The 15,447-nt window shown below is 33.6% G+C and overlaps 1 protein-coding gene and 1 non-coding gene across 9 annotated transcripts in view; one reads left to right on the forward strand and one right to left on the reverse strand.

The window, feature by feature from the left end:
- The window catches only part of Robo1 (roundabout guidance receptor 1), a 1,092,891-nt gene that overhangs the window by 90,956 nt on the left and 986,488 nt on the right, over nucleotides 1-15,447 (reverse strand). The window lies entirely within an intron of this gene.
- LOC147830389 (U6 spliceosomal RNA) lies at nucleotides 8,631-8,735 on the forward strand. The gene has a single exon (XR_015439451.1). It is a non-coding gene; the product is annotated as a U6 spliceosomal RNA (small nuclear RNA).

The following is a 15,447-nucleotide window of genomic DNA, read 5'->3' on the forward strand; positions in this document are numbered from 1 at the left end:
GTTGAAAAGAGAAAAAAGATAGCTGTCTAAAAATATTAGGAGACATAAAATAGTACATAACTGAAAATTTTTGTAAAAAATAACTGTTGAAAAGTTTCAGAGAATTTAGTTTTCTGTCTCTATCACACACACAAACACATAGAATAAAAAGGCTCATCAATTTTTGAATGTGACATCAAAAGATTTCAAATATTGAATTACCTTGAAATATTCTATTTTGTAGGAATGTCTATTGTGGAGAAAATAACCTGTAAGTACATATAAATAAGAAAAGAATCTAAGAGAAGATGGAAGGAAGGAAAGTTGGGAGTGAGGGAGGAAAGGAGAGAGGGAAGAAGAAGAGGATGGAAAGAGGGAGGAAGGAAGGAAGCAAGGAAACAAAGAAAGGAAGGAGAAAGGGGCAAAAGAGGACAGCAGGATGTTAGGGAGAAAGAAGAGGTCCCTCATATTTCTTCCATCTGCTTGTCACATTCAGGAAAGAAGGAAAAACAAAAAAGATAACTGAAAAAATTATATGAGAGCTGAAGGAAAAGACTTTTGGGGTCTGGAAAATAAATTAGCTAAATAGATACTTAAGAAGACTTCAGATTAGGTCTAATAAACGCAGAGACTGGCCAATTTTGGCAACTACTTAGGCCAGAAAAGAAAAGACTGGGCCTACATCATAGCAAGAACACTTAGGAGAAGGAGAGAAAAGAAGCAGTTAACAGTAAAGGTCACTGAACCATAAATTGGTTGCCAACTGTGATGTCTCTAGAGATCTTTAAAAACAGGATTTATTTTAATTTGGCCACACTAATTTAAATACAACCTTATCTGACAAAAGGATAAAGAAGTTGAATCTTAAAGTATGATCTAAGCTGTGATTTTAAGGCTATAGTCATTCAGAAACAAAGCAATATAGCTGTTACATCCCCATGCCACTGCAGTTTCCCTTCAAACTGAATGTGTGCAAATAAATAATTCACTAGAAAAAATCCTCCAAAATATTCTTTTCAAACAATATTGCCTTAAATTGATGATGTACTTTACACAAAGAGATAATATGATAAATTCAGGAAACAGAAAACATCAAGAAAATAAAATATCTGGATTGTAAGAAACAAAGATTAAGATTTTGGAATTTTCACACTAAGATCTCAATATTTAAATCATTATGGCATATATATTTGAGTTTTCTCTTTACAGATTCAGTAAAATATTGAGGTTTATTACTATTAGCAATAGACCATATGCTGACTTTAACGTATAATGGCAAAAAATTGCTGAACTATATGGGTCTAATAATTTACATATATAAATTCCTATTGTGATTTAATAAGATTTATAGTTAAGCAAATTTATCTACAACAGGACAAACTTATTAATACACTAAGAACATCAACTCTCTTGAACTGACTACAACTGAAATCTCCTTCACTGCAAAATTTTTCTGTAATTTATATGTACTAGCTTTCATTATTAAGTACCCAATTTCTAACAAATCCTTAAACTGATGTGATTAGTATTCAGCCTTATCTACAATGAAATGCAAAATTCAATTAACAAATTTGTCAGATTAGAATTGTAAATACCACATTCCAGAAGAATGTGAATGAAGTAAAACAGTGAGTTACAAGATATTTTGGAAGAAACACATTTTCATTAAAACAGAAGAATATTCAAATTTTCAAAGAGCGCAGCCACCTATTTTTGAACTGAGAAAACCCAGTCACTGGTATGCTAGAGAAATTATATTCATAGATACTCATGAATGATAATATCATTAACAATTAAAAACTCTTAGGATATTGTAATACTAGGTATTATTTCTTTTTGAGAGAAAAGATTGAGTTTAACATAAAAGCCTGTCATTATGTCTTTCAATTTTTCAGACATAAAAATAGAATAAAAGGTGCATTCTTAGAATATGTTTAATGGATACATAAAATACTCTGAACTTTTCCCCTCCACTCAAAGATCTTTAATTATCTGTAGAACAATGGTTCTGGAGGAAATTTTGGTTGACTCCACTGAGGTGGAGAGGGAATGGGAAAGACACGGTTACTGGCTCTAGTAGACAAAGCCTATAGATGCTAATAAACCTCCTATCATGCTTGAGACAGGCACACAACAGAGTGGTCTGGCCCCAAATATCACTAGGGCCAGAACTGGGAAACCTTGATGTAGGCTGTTTATTTAATTTAAAGTTTATTGGAATATGTACTAATAAGTATCCTACTCTTCAATTTACACACAGAACTTTATACAATGCCTGATATAATGCAGGTACTCAGAAAAGTTTAATTAATATCCTTCTTTCCTTCCTCGCTTAAAAAAAATCCCCACTTCCCAGATTACAGAATTAGTACATTTGCTAATTACTTATTTGTCTATCAAAAACCAAGATTCAAAGGCAGATAGCCAGCAATATATGACAATGTGTATGTCACCTGACCCAGGATTTTAGTATCATAATTTTGATGGTAATATTCTCTACTTCACACTTAAGCAAACCAGAAATCTAGATCTTTCCTCTCCCTCCTCCTTGAAACATACAACCCATTACTGAATTTCCCCACTTTCATTTTGTAACTTGTTCTGGTTTCTTCTGCCTCTTGCTTTATTGCTACTACTCTGGCCATGTTGACAAACTGCGTTTACTTGAATTAATATCTTGCTTTAATGTAATACCACAATGCAGCAAGAGTGCTTCAAACAAAATATGGCAAAACAAAACAAATCCCATTAAGTACCTGTTTGTTAACATCCTTCAATGTAACACCCTTGCTCTTAAAATAGAGAGCAAAATCCATAACATGGCCTTGCTATGGAACTCTTCAGTGTTGCCTCACATCTCTCTTCTCTGTCCCTAACATGGTCCCATAGGCCTTTCGGATTTAGGTACACCAAACTCCATCTTACCTCCAGTTCTGTTTATGCCATTTACTGAGATCCTCCCCCTTTCCCTATTCATCCTTTAGATCTTAGTTCAAGATCTAAATAAATAAAACAAAACAAAAATTCTTCCAGAAACTACCTCCAAATTTGATACTAAATCATGCCAGAATTGTGTGTTTTCTCATAACTTTATTCTCATAGAGCATTTATGAAAGTTTGAAGCCATACATTTGTGTGATTATTTTATAGATGTCTGTCCACCACGCTCGCCTGCACTTTCCAAGAGAGCACATGTTTAACCATTTTGTTTGCCATTATTTCCCTAGAATTTTTCACAGTGAGGATGTGGCTTATATGTTAAAAAGCTCTTGAAGGTTGAACAAATGACCATAATGTTAGAAACAGCATTTGTCTTGTATCTTTGTGAATTTACATTTCCTATCTGTGATACTGTAGCTACATGTGTCTATATCTCTTCTTCCCTCAGGTATAATAGGCTATGTAAAGACAGGATCCATGTCGTATTTATCTATACATCTTTCATAGTGCCCATCATACACTTTTGTAGATGGAAAGTGATTGGGAATGTGTTTATATGAAAAATTGGAATGCATATCTTAAATGGCATTCTTCTTGAAAGACAAAGTTAAGAGACATGAGGGTACAATAAAAACATTACTGAACTGATATGGTTTACATCTACAATGTCCCCCCAAAATCTCATGTGTTTGGAGCAGGGCCTTTGAAAGCTGATTGGATAAGGGGAGTGCTATATGTGCTGAATGTGCTCTTAGGAGGTGTGAGGCCTCATTGGAATTGGGTCACTGGGGGCATGACATGGAAAGGTTTATTCTTGTCATCAGCCTCACCCTTGTCTCTCTGCTTGATGGCTGCCGAAAGTTCAGAAATTTCTTTCCATCATGCTCTTCCATCATGCCATTTCTGTCTTGGAGTAGCTGGCCATTGCCAGAATCCCTCAAAGCTATAAGACAAATTTAACCTCTCCTTCTTTAAGTTGCGGGTGCCAAGTCTTTTGTCTCAGTGGTAAATTGACTAATATACCAACTGATAATGAAACAACTTTGGATCAAGATCCTTTGCAAAAGCAATGAGGTCTATGATCCTGTAGGAATTGTGTAAACATTCTTCCTTGGTTTAATATTAAAATGCCACCAATGGAGCACCCAGGAGGAGGCTCCCTGGTCACCATTCCACCACTCTCAGGGCAGAGGAGGTGAGCTGCATGGGCACCAGCATCAACCCCACCCCCAACCCCACCACAGAAATGAGAATACACATAAACAGGCCTCAGAAACAGATTTCCAGGTCACCTACAGCAACCGCAAAGGGAAACAAGATGGAACAATCTGATACTCGACAACCTGGACTCCCTGAACTGTCAAAAAAAGAAGATCTGGAAAAAATGAAATCAGAAATAATTTCTCAGATAACAGCAGAGATTGTGCCCATAGTGCAAGACATGATTAATAAATCTAGAGAGGACACAGATAAAAAAAATGGAGGAGCTGTGGAATATGATGGAATCCCCACATAGAAAACAATGGAATCCATAAAACAGATTTCCAGGAGATTAAAAACTCCATTGGAAGTCTACACAGCAGAGTGAACCAATGTGAGGACAGAATTTCAGATATAGAAGACAAGATTGCAATTAGTGACCAGGAAAAGAAAAATTGCTTTAAAATTGTAAGGGAAAACATGAAATCAATCCAGCGGCTGCTGCTAGACAATGCAAAGAAAAATAACATCAGACTGATTGGAGTCAATGAAGAAACAAGAGAGAGTACAGATGACATAAAAAATACTGTTCACAGCGGTGATGGCAGAAAACTTCCCAAGGAGAGGAAAAGAACTTGACATACAGATAAGTGAGGCATATAGGACTCCAGCTAGCTTTGATAAAAAAAAAAAAAAATCTACACATAGGCATATAATAGTTAGGATTCCAGAAATCCAACAGAAGAATAAAATTCTACAAGCAGTGAGAGAAAAGAAACAAATCACATACAAAGGAAAGCCCATCAGAATCACAGCAGACTTCTCAATGCAAACCCTCAAGGCAAGAAGAGCTTGGAGTGATGTATTTCAAGCCCTAAAGGAAAACAGCCTCCAACCCAGACTGATGTAACCTGCAAAACTATCTTTCAAAATTGATGGAGAATTAAGATACTTTCATGATAAAGAGAACCTTAGGAACTTCATGAATACCAAACCAACACTCCAAAATTTTTAGACAATATCCTAGGAAAAGACAATGAGGATCACAACCCCAGGAAGCCCAGCAGAATGAATCCATTGGGCATGACAAATTAAATGGAAAGGGGGAGAATCCAACAAAAAGAAAAAGTCATGACAAGGCTTTTAAAACTTTAAACTTCATCTCCCTAATGAGGGTATAATTCAATCTTGTTATTGTACTGATTAGTGTTTTTCTGATTCTAGTGTTGCACACCTTTCCTTGTGCTATACTGGCTATTTATCATCTTCTTGTGTCTACTTTTTAATTGGGTTGTCTATTAATGAGCTGTAAGAGTTCTTCATATATTCTGATCACAGGTTATATGCATTGTAAATATGGTCTGTTTAAGGACTACTTTTCATTTTGACAATGTCACTGAAAGTTCTAAAGTTCATTTATCAATTTTTTTCTTTTATACATCATGTTTTTTGTATCCTAGGAATTTTTTGCCTACCCTAAATTCATAAACATTTTCCCTTATAATTTCTTCTTAAAGTTTTATAGTTTTAGTTTTTCATATTAAGGTTCTTAGAACCTTTCAAGTTATTACTTTTATGTATGGAAATAAAGGGTTGAGGTTAATTTTTTATATATGGATACCAGGTGTTCTAGTGCCATTTGCTGAAAACACTACTACTTTTTCTTCTGCTCTTTAATTGAGTTTATATTTTATAAAATGTTAATGTTAAATAATCTTTCAAAACTCAGTGGACCATATATGTGTGGTTCTATTTCTAGATTCTCTGTTTTATTCCAATGATCTATATGTCTTTCCTTACACCAACACTGCCTTGATTACTGTAGCTTTAGAGGAAGTCTTAAAATTAGGTACTAAACATCTTCCAACACTGTTATGTTTTTTTCTCTTTCTTTTTACTTTTCTAGGTCTTTTGTACTCTTACAAAACTTTTAAATTTCAATATCCAATTCTTCATTTATAGCAAGTATACACAGACATGAATTTTTATATATACCTTGTATTTTCTAATCCTGCTAAATTAAAACACAAGTTCTAGGGGCTCCTAGAGATTTCTGAGTATTTTCTCTGTAGATGATCATTTCATCTACATATAAAGATTTTACTTCTACCTTGCCAATCCTATCCTGGTTGTGTCATTTTATTGCAGACTATTTTGGTTTAGGCTTGCGTTTCAAAGTTTAATGGACATATGAAGAATAAGCATATCTGCCCTTTTCCCCACCTTAAGGAGAAAGCATTGTATCTTCTCTATTCCTATAAGGTGTTTTTGCTGGAAGTATGAAGTACATGTCTTTAATCTGTTGAGAAGGTTCTGTTCTACTTCTAGTCTCCTGATAGCTTTTACCATGAACAGCTGTAGAATTTAGTCCAATACTTTTTCTCCAACTAGTGACAGGATCATATGGCTTTTTCCTTTCCTCTGTTAAAATGATGACTTTTGGGGGTGGATCTTCCAATGCTGAACAAACACTGCCATCCCTATAACAAAACCACTTTCTACATCCTGCCAGATCTGACTTCTAATAGTTTGTTTTGTTAAACAAATTTCTATCTATGTTCATACTTTTTTCTCCTATTATCTTTATCCAGTTTTAATATTAGCACAATGTTGATTTCCTAAAATGAGGGGAGAAGTGTTCCTTTTTTTTCTGCTTTAAATGTTTGATATAATTTATCATTTAAAATGTATAGGAGCCTGTTGTTGTCATATAGGTAAGTTTTCAAGCTAGGAATGTACTTTCTTTAATAGATGCTATTCAAATTTTATATTTCCTCCAGAGTTAGTTTCATTAATTTGTCTTCCAAAGTACTTCTTAGAAGTTGTCAAATTTATTTCAAAAAAGATTTTTGTAATACGCTTTCTATATCCTTTTAAATTCTGCAAAATCTGTGGTAATGTCTCCTAGATCTTGATATTGTAATTTAAAAAATGTATAATTGATATTGTGTAATAGGAAGAAAAGGTCTAAAGGAGTAGGGGAAGTGGGAGGGGTAGGGGAAGGAAAAGAAGGGAAAAGAAAAAATATGAGAAAAGGAAAAAAATGGAAAAAAAGTCTTTGCAAATGGGGAAGGGTGGAGGTGGTGAAGGGAGGGCAGGGAAACAGGAAAATAATAAGAACCAAGATACTCATGTAATGGTACAAGATCCCAATGATGAATGTAACTATATTGTATACCTAAAATATACCAATAAACTTAATGGGAAAAAAAACCCAACAACTCTCACTCTTTAACTGAAAAAAAAGTGCCATCAGTGTTAGCCACATGTCAGATATGATATTAGAAACTGCAGCAGCTCTCTAAGAAGTAACTCGATATGGTAATTGTGCAAACTTTTGGTCACTTTCTAAAGGTCACTCATCAACTAAGAAAAGAATTGGAATCCAAGTCTCTTTAGTTCCAAATATTGTTCTTTTAGTGTATGATGTGTTTCATTCTTTTTGGAAAAGGGAGTTAAATATTACTTTTGATGTATTTTTGATCCCAAAATGGTTTTGTTTCATGACTTAAACAAAATTACTTTTGATAAATTATTTTATTTATCCAATATGTATATTAACATATTGGATAAAAATAATAAAATCTGTTCATACACTGGCAGATTTCAGACATAGAAAAAAGGTTTGGGGGAAGAAATAATTCATGATGCATTTTATTTTCTCATAGCAACAATGTCAAAACAGCCAACTCGATCTCATAAAAGTGATGTGATGTAACCATTTAGAAAAATCACTGAAAATATTCAAGATATGTAGTTCAGAAATCAATAAATATGATCAGAGCTTGTCATTTAGTACAAAGATATCTTTAACATCTGTTTTCTCATTTATAAGATAGTGCCAAAGTAAATTGCTTGGAAGCCCTCTGTCATCCATGTCTAAATTCAAAGTTTCAAAAATCCATCACAGAATTCATTGAACATTTACTACCAAGAAATTTAAATAAAGCCAAATTTATTTATCAATATAGTTAAATACTACACTATGTATATTTTTGAGAGTAAAAATTCCAAGACAAAAACACAACACCAGGTCTCATCTCTATATTAATGACCTAAAAAGCACTGTTTGTAATGATTATTCTATTCACAAAATTAACTTTTAAAAAGCATCTTTATAAAACGAGCCATCTAAAAACATGGGCCATGTATCAGACTTAATCGTGCAGTACTCTAAATTCTCTCCTAATAACATTGACCACACGAAATAGATGTCCTAAAACTAACTTTAATAACCCTTTATGGATTTTCCTATCTTCATAAATCTGTTATAAAGCAATTATTCAGTTATATTTGTCTTACACTTATTTTAGTTTTTTGCAGGTATGTTTATATTGGCACATTATTTATCAAGTCATTAGAATAACAGTTTAAAAGCAAATTAAAGTTCTCATGGTATTTTAAACAGTTTTGTGAACTTTAGGTATGGTAGTTCAAAATGTTCATTTTATACAGGAACCTTTGATTGATATGAATTTTAGGATGACTTCTTTTACATTAAATGATACGCAGTGCTCACTTTGGCAGCACATAAACTAAAACTGGAAGCATATAGAGAAGATTGACATGGCCCCTGCACACGGTGACATGCAAATTCTGAAGTGTTCCATATTTTTCAACTGATATTTGTACATCAATACCTAAATTGCCTGGGTGTCATAAACAATACTACAGTCCAGTTCAAAAGGACTGGGTGCTAGGCCAAACAGGCTGCAACCTTTCAGCCCTAATAACAGAAGAGGCAAGATCCTGGGACAGACTGAAATCCCAAAACCTAGCAACACTTAGAAGACATCTCTGAAAAGTAGTCATTGCTTAAAGAGATAATGATACTAGTACAGTGGTACCTCAGTTCATGAACTTAATTTTTTCCATGATTCTGGTCATACAGCAAATTGGACAAGAACTGAATTAAATCCAATGGTTAGGTTCAATGTTGACCTTATGGGGAAATTTTATTTGGTTTTCCTCCAATTCTCTTTGTGACCAGAACTGCGGAAAGAATTAAATTCATGAACCAAGATATCACTGTTGTAAGTCTACCTACCATAAGTAATTTACAAGTCTCAATGCAGAAAACAAATAAACAATAACAACAAAGAAATAAAAAATGAGAAAACATGGAAGCAAAATGCACCTCAAACCCCTAAATCCTGCAAAGCAAACTCAGGAGCTATTGAGGTAGAAAAAAAAATCAAAAGCCATCAAGCTGAATTTTTGGAAATGATAACAGCAGAAGTATCAAAGCAGATAAATAAGACTCTTGAAAAATTCAAACCAGAAATAATTACACAGATCATTAAAAAGATGACGATCAAAATGAAGAAATGGTTAGTGAATCTAGCACAGATACAGATTAAAAATTAGTGCTTAGGAGAAACATGGAAACCATGAATGTTCAATATAGAAAAGAACTGGATCCCATAAAACAGAATCAGAGATTCAGGAGATTAAAAACTCTACTGAAAGTGTACACCGTAGAGTTAACCAATGTGAAGACAAGATACCAGATATTTAGAACACAGGATTCTGGCTGGTGATCATCAAATTAAAGATTTCTTAAAAATAGCAAAGGGTCACAAAAAGTCAATCCAACAGATGCTAGACAAAGCAAAGAAGACTTACAAGATAAACTGAAATCAATGAAAAATCAGAAAATAGCACAAAGGACATAAAAAAATTTGTTCACAGGAGCAATAGGAAAAAATATTTCAAGCAAAGAAAAAGAATCTGACATACAGAGAAGTGAGGCATACAGAACTCCATATAACCATAATCAGGAAAAAAATACACCAATGCATATCATAGTCAAGATTCCAGAAATTCATCACAGGAACACAGGAACAGAATATTAGAAACTATTAGAAAAAAGAAACAAATCACATATAAAGGAAAACTCATCAGAATCATAGCAGACTTCTCAATACAAACCCTTAACAAGGAGAGCTTGAATTATTTCGAGCCCTAAAAGAAAACAACCTTCAACACAGATTGATGTACCCTGCAAAATTATCTTTCAAAATTGATGAAGAAATAAAATACTTCCATGATAAAGGAAAACTGAAGAAATTCATGACCACCAAATCAGGACTCCAAAAACAATGGAGGATATTCTAGGAAAAGACAATGAAGATAATGCCAAGAATCTCAATAGAATGAATGCATCAGGAAAGGCAAACAATTAAGTAGAAGAGAAAGAAAGAGAACCGAGAGGAAAATAATATAATCACAAGGATAAGTCAAAATCTATCAGTTATAACCATCAATGTAGATGGTCTCAATTTACCAATCAAAAGAAACAGATTGCCAGAATGGATCAAGAAACAAGATCCAACAATATGCTGCATACAAGAAGCACATTTAACTCAAAAATAAATTCACAGACTAAAAGTCAAAGGATGGAAAACAATACTCCATGAAACAGGAAACTGGAAAAAAAAAAAGATTTGCAGACAAAGTGGATTTCAAGCTGAAACTGATCAGAACAGACAAAGAAGGTCACTACATACTTGTGAAGGGAACATTCCAAGAGAAAAAGATAACAGTCATAAATATATATGCACCAAATACTGGCATAACCAACTATCTACAAAACACTAATGTATATAAAAATGAGAGAAGCACTAATAAAATCATCATAGGGGGAACTCAATACCCCAGTGTCACAAATAGATTAATTAGACAAAAAATCAACAAAGAAATTTAAGACAAATATTAATGGCCATAAAAATTCAAAAAGAACTAATACGATTGTAATGGGGGACCTCAATACCCGCTGTCACAAATAGAGAGATTAACTAGACAAAACAACAAAGAAATACCAAGCTAAACCAAAGCTTTGAACAAATGGACTCAGTAGATATCTATAGAGTATTCTACCCAGCAACATCAGAATACACATTCTTCTCAGCAGCACAGGGGGCTTTCTCCAAAACAGACCACATACAAACAGAAGCAACAAAGAGACCTACAAACTTATAAAATATGCTTAAGTAAATGCACATAATTGAAATTGTCCTATGCATATTATCAGATCATAGTCCAATGCAATTGGAGATCTATGCCAAAAGAAACCACAAAAACTGATAAACACATGAAAGTTAAATAACAATCTCCTGAACAACCAATGTATCACAGATGAAATTAAAGAAGAAACTAGACATTTTCTACAATCAAACAATAATTCCAATACAACACACCAGGACTTATGAATGTAATTTAAGCAGTCCCATGAGGGAAATTTAGAGCAGTGGGTTCCCACATCAGAAAAACAACTAAACAACCTAATGATGAGCCTCACGCTAGTAGAAGAAGAAGAGAAAGTTAAACCCAATGAATGTATGAGGGAAGAAGTTACAAAATCAGGCCAGAAATTAATGGAATTGAAACTGAGAAAACAACACAAAGAATCAAGGAATTGAAGAGGTGGTCCCTCAAAAGATTAAATAAAATAGAGAAACCCTTAGCCAACCTGATAAAAAAGAAAGAAAAGACTCAAATCCAATAAAGAATGAAAAGGGTGAAATCACAACAGATCCTGCAGAAATCTAGATCTTCAGTACATATTTTGAGAAGCTGTATTCTTATATGTTGGAAAGCATAGAAGAAATGAATGAATCCCTAGATACATGTGAATTACCAAAGCTGAATCAAGAAGATATAAAAATTTGAAATAACTCAACATTGGTCAATTAAATTGAAGATGTAATTAAAAACTACCAATAAAGAAAACCCTAGATCCTGACAGATTTGGTGCTGAATTCTACAAGAAATTTATAGAAGATCTAATGCCAGTACTCCTCAAACTCTTTAATGAAATTTCAAGGGAAGTTATATCTCAGGCCTAGCATTGCCTGAGGAGGAAAGAGAAGAGGAAGGGAGGCCATATCTGCAACACAGCCTCTCTCGCACTGCTGCTCTTTGTTTTTACCTACTCTGCCATTGTCCTGGATTTATCAGTTTCTGTTGAACGGCTTTTTACGTGTGGGGAGTCTCTCTTGCCCTCCTCCCTCCTGGTTCTCTGCATCCACCTGCCCCACTGAACTTCCTTCCATGTTCTGTGACTTAAGAGAAGGGGGAAGGGTTCAGATTTTATGTTTGTTTTTTCTTCTTAGCAGCAGGACTTGATATTTTCAATTTTGGAAAAACTAAAAGATAAATAAACTGTGGGGATTTTGTTTAAAAAAAAAAAAAAAAGAAACCACCAACAGAGTGAAGAGACAATCCACAGTGTAGGAAAAAATTTTTACCAGCTTCTTCTCAGACAAAGCACTATCTAATATATAAAGAACTCAAAAAAAATCAGATCTCCTCCAAAATTTAAAGACCCAATCCAAAAATGGGCATCTGAAATGAACAGACACTTCTCAGATGAAAAAGTACAAACAGCAAATAAATATATGAAAAAAAAAAATGTTCAGCATCACTGGCTGTTTGAGAAATGCCAATTAAAATAACACCGAGATTCCATCTCTCTCCTGAAAGAATGAATGATCATCAAGAAATCAACCAATAACCTTGCAGGAGGGGCAATAGGGAAAAATGAACCCTTCTCCATTGTTGGTGGGAATGTAAATTCATACAACTACTATGGACATCACTATGGAGATTCCTCAAAAACTAAAACTAGAAGTTCCATTTGACCTAGCTATTCCCCTTCTAGGGATCTTCCTGAAAGAGTTAAAAGTCTTCCGAGTTTGATGCCCAGTACCAAAAAAAAAAAAAAAAAAAAAAAAAAAAAAAGAGTTAAAAGCCTCATATCACAGTGATATAAGCACAAGAATAGCTAAATCTTGGAACCAAAAGTAAACATCTCATTCATTTGCTTTACTCTCTAGTTCTTCATATTAAACTAACTATTCAAACAGTAGAAAGAAGGTTTGAAATTTAGGAATTGGGAAAATGATAAAAAAAACAACTTTTCTACCATGTTTATTCTGCACTCTTCAGAGCTGTGCTCACCAAGAACACTTCTTTTACTTCTCCTCTGCACAGGAACTCAGTTGTGTTGTTTCTATCATTATTTTAAGTACAAAAAGACAACACATGCATAACAAACCCTGCAGGTATGACATTTTGAATAAGACTCTTGTATTCAGCATTAAGAGTAGCAATATAGACAAGAGGCAGTAATCACAGATAGAGGGACATAATTACAGATGTATCTCCTCTGCCTTTTGAGGCAATGTTTACTACAGGACAACTGGCTTCACTGGCCCTCTGTGGATTATTGCCATATGTCACTAAGAATTGCTCCCCAAAGGACTAGTTTGTTACATCTTGTCAGAGTCTGGCAAAAGCATCACACACATCAAGTAAAGCTTTGGAGGCCTCATATACAGTATGTGTTTCATCAAAATGTTGATGAACTCGGTTTTCAACCAGGATCTTGGATTATAGTAAACCTAACTTGAACCCTCAAAAAGGCCCCTTGACACTATTAGTTTTGGCTTTGACTCAGATAATAACATTAAAGTTCAGAAACAATGCATTATTATAAGGTCAGCTTTTCTGAAATCAACCATTTAAGGAAATTATTCCAACAACTGATTCAAATGAAGTCTACATCAAAGAAAATAAATTCAGAACTGAAGGCTTAGGGTTTTTTTTATTACTTCTTTTATACCTAGATATCATACAAGCTCCATAAAGTCATGCGACTCTTACAAAAAGATCTCATGTGCTGATAGAAAGTAAAACATAGTGAACTCCATTCATGGAAACCACAAATTCACAAAATAGGCTTTCTTTCTTACAGAGTTCATTTATTAATGCAAGTTTCTCTTAAAGTTTACCTTCTACAATTGGCTTTAAAATCTACACAGCAAACTACACTGTTTCATTTTTATTCAAATTCTCTGAATTTTAATTTCACATTCTCAAATAATGACCTAATGGTACATTTAGAAAGTCACATATGCACATAAGATGTGATGTTATGTGCATTTAACGTGAATCTCCATTATTTTCAATTTTTTTATTTTTCCTTTTAGAATATCTCTCAGTGCATAGATACACAGTTACTTTTTTCTTTTTTTTTTTTTTTTTTTGGTACCGAGGATCGAACTCGGGTTGAAACCACTGAGCTAAATCCCCAGCCCCCAACACATTACTTCTGAACCATTCATCAAGTATAAATTATATGGCAGCTATGACTGAGGACCATCTATCCAAATAGCAACTGCTCCTCATTATCTATGGGAATTGGTTCCCCGTGGAACCAGAATTCATAAACTCTCAAGTCCTTTATATAAAATGTTTTGATATTTGTATATGATATACATATATCCTTCCCTATACCATAAAGTTTTTCTAGATTATTTATAACACCTAATATAATATAAATGCTATGTAAATGCTGCTTACATTATTTTATTAGGGAATTAAGACAAAAAAAGTCCATATGTATTCAACAAAAACCTTTTTTTTAACTTGCTGATGAATGTTGACTGTATTTTTATCTGCAGCTCATTCATTTTCTACAATATAGATTATATTTATAAAATGAAGAGTAAAGGAATTCAGTATTATTCCTTCTATCAATCAAGAAGCTTAGCATAAAAGGAGGGAAAAATTATGTTAAATGTCAAAGAAAATCATGCTAATTATAGATCTGTTTAGTAATAGTAAATATTACTTATTAATAATAAATAATAACTATGACGGGTCTGAAATGGATGTCAAATGTATAGAATCAACAGAAAAATATATCTTTTTACTAAATTCGATTTTTTAGTATTATGCTTATCCACTGTTGTTTAAATGGACTAGAATAAAAATTGGCCTTTCTGACTTCAGTGACAAAAGTTTTCATATGGCTTGAGAAGTAATTATGTGTGTCTATGTAAAACATTTTAGTAGATGCACACATATGACTCACAGCTTAATCCTTTAATCCTTAATCAGCCTGTGATGGGCAGCTAGGGACACCAAAGGCAGGTAGAGTAAGGGTTCTGACACATACAGGAGACATCAATGAAGTGACAATTTAAATGCTTCACACCCCACTAAGCATTTATGTTTGTCAGCTCATTAACCTTCACAGTTATCCTATGAGAGAAACATTTTCACCCTCATTTTCCTGGTGAGAGATCAAAGATTCGGAAATTTAATAATCTGCACATTCAGCTTTCAAAATCAAGTGTACTTGTTTCAAAACATCATGCTGTTAATGTCTCCCCTATAGACTGCTAAGAGCAGGTAAAAATAGAAAAAGTTCCCTAAAACACTTTCCAGAGAAATATTAAGGACTAATTTTCAAAAATGGATTAACGGGTCACAAAAAGTTACTATTATAGAAAAACAAGAAAATAGCCAAACCACATAATC

Source organism: Heterocephalus glaber, unplaced genomic scaffold (genome assembly GCF_053883595.1).
Source record: "Heterocephalus glaber isolate CG9 unplaced genomic scaffold, H.glaber_assembly_v1.0 deba00000122, whole genome shotgun sequence".
Classification (NCBI taxonomy): domain Eukaryota; kingdom Metazoa; phylum Chordata; class Mammalia; order Rodentia; family Bathyergidae; genus Heterocephalus; species Heterocephalus glaber.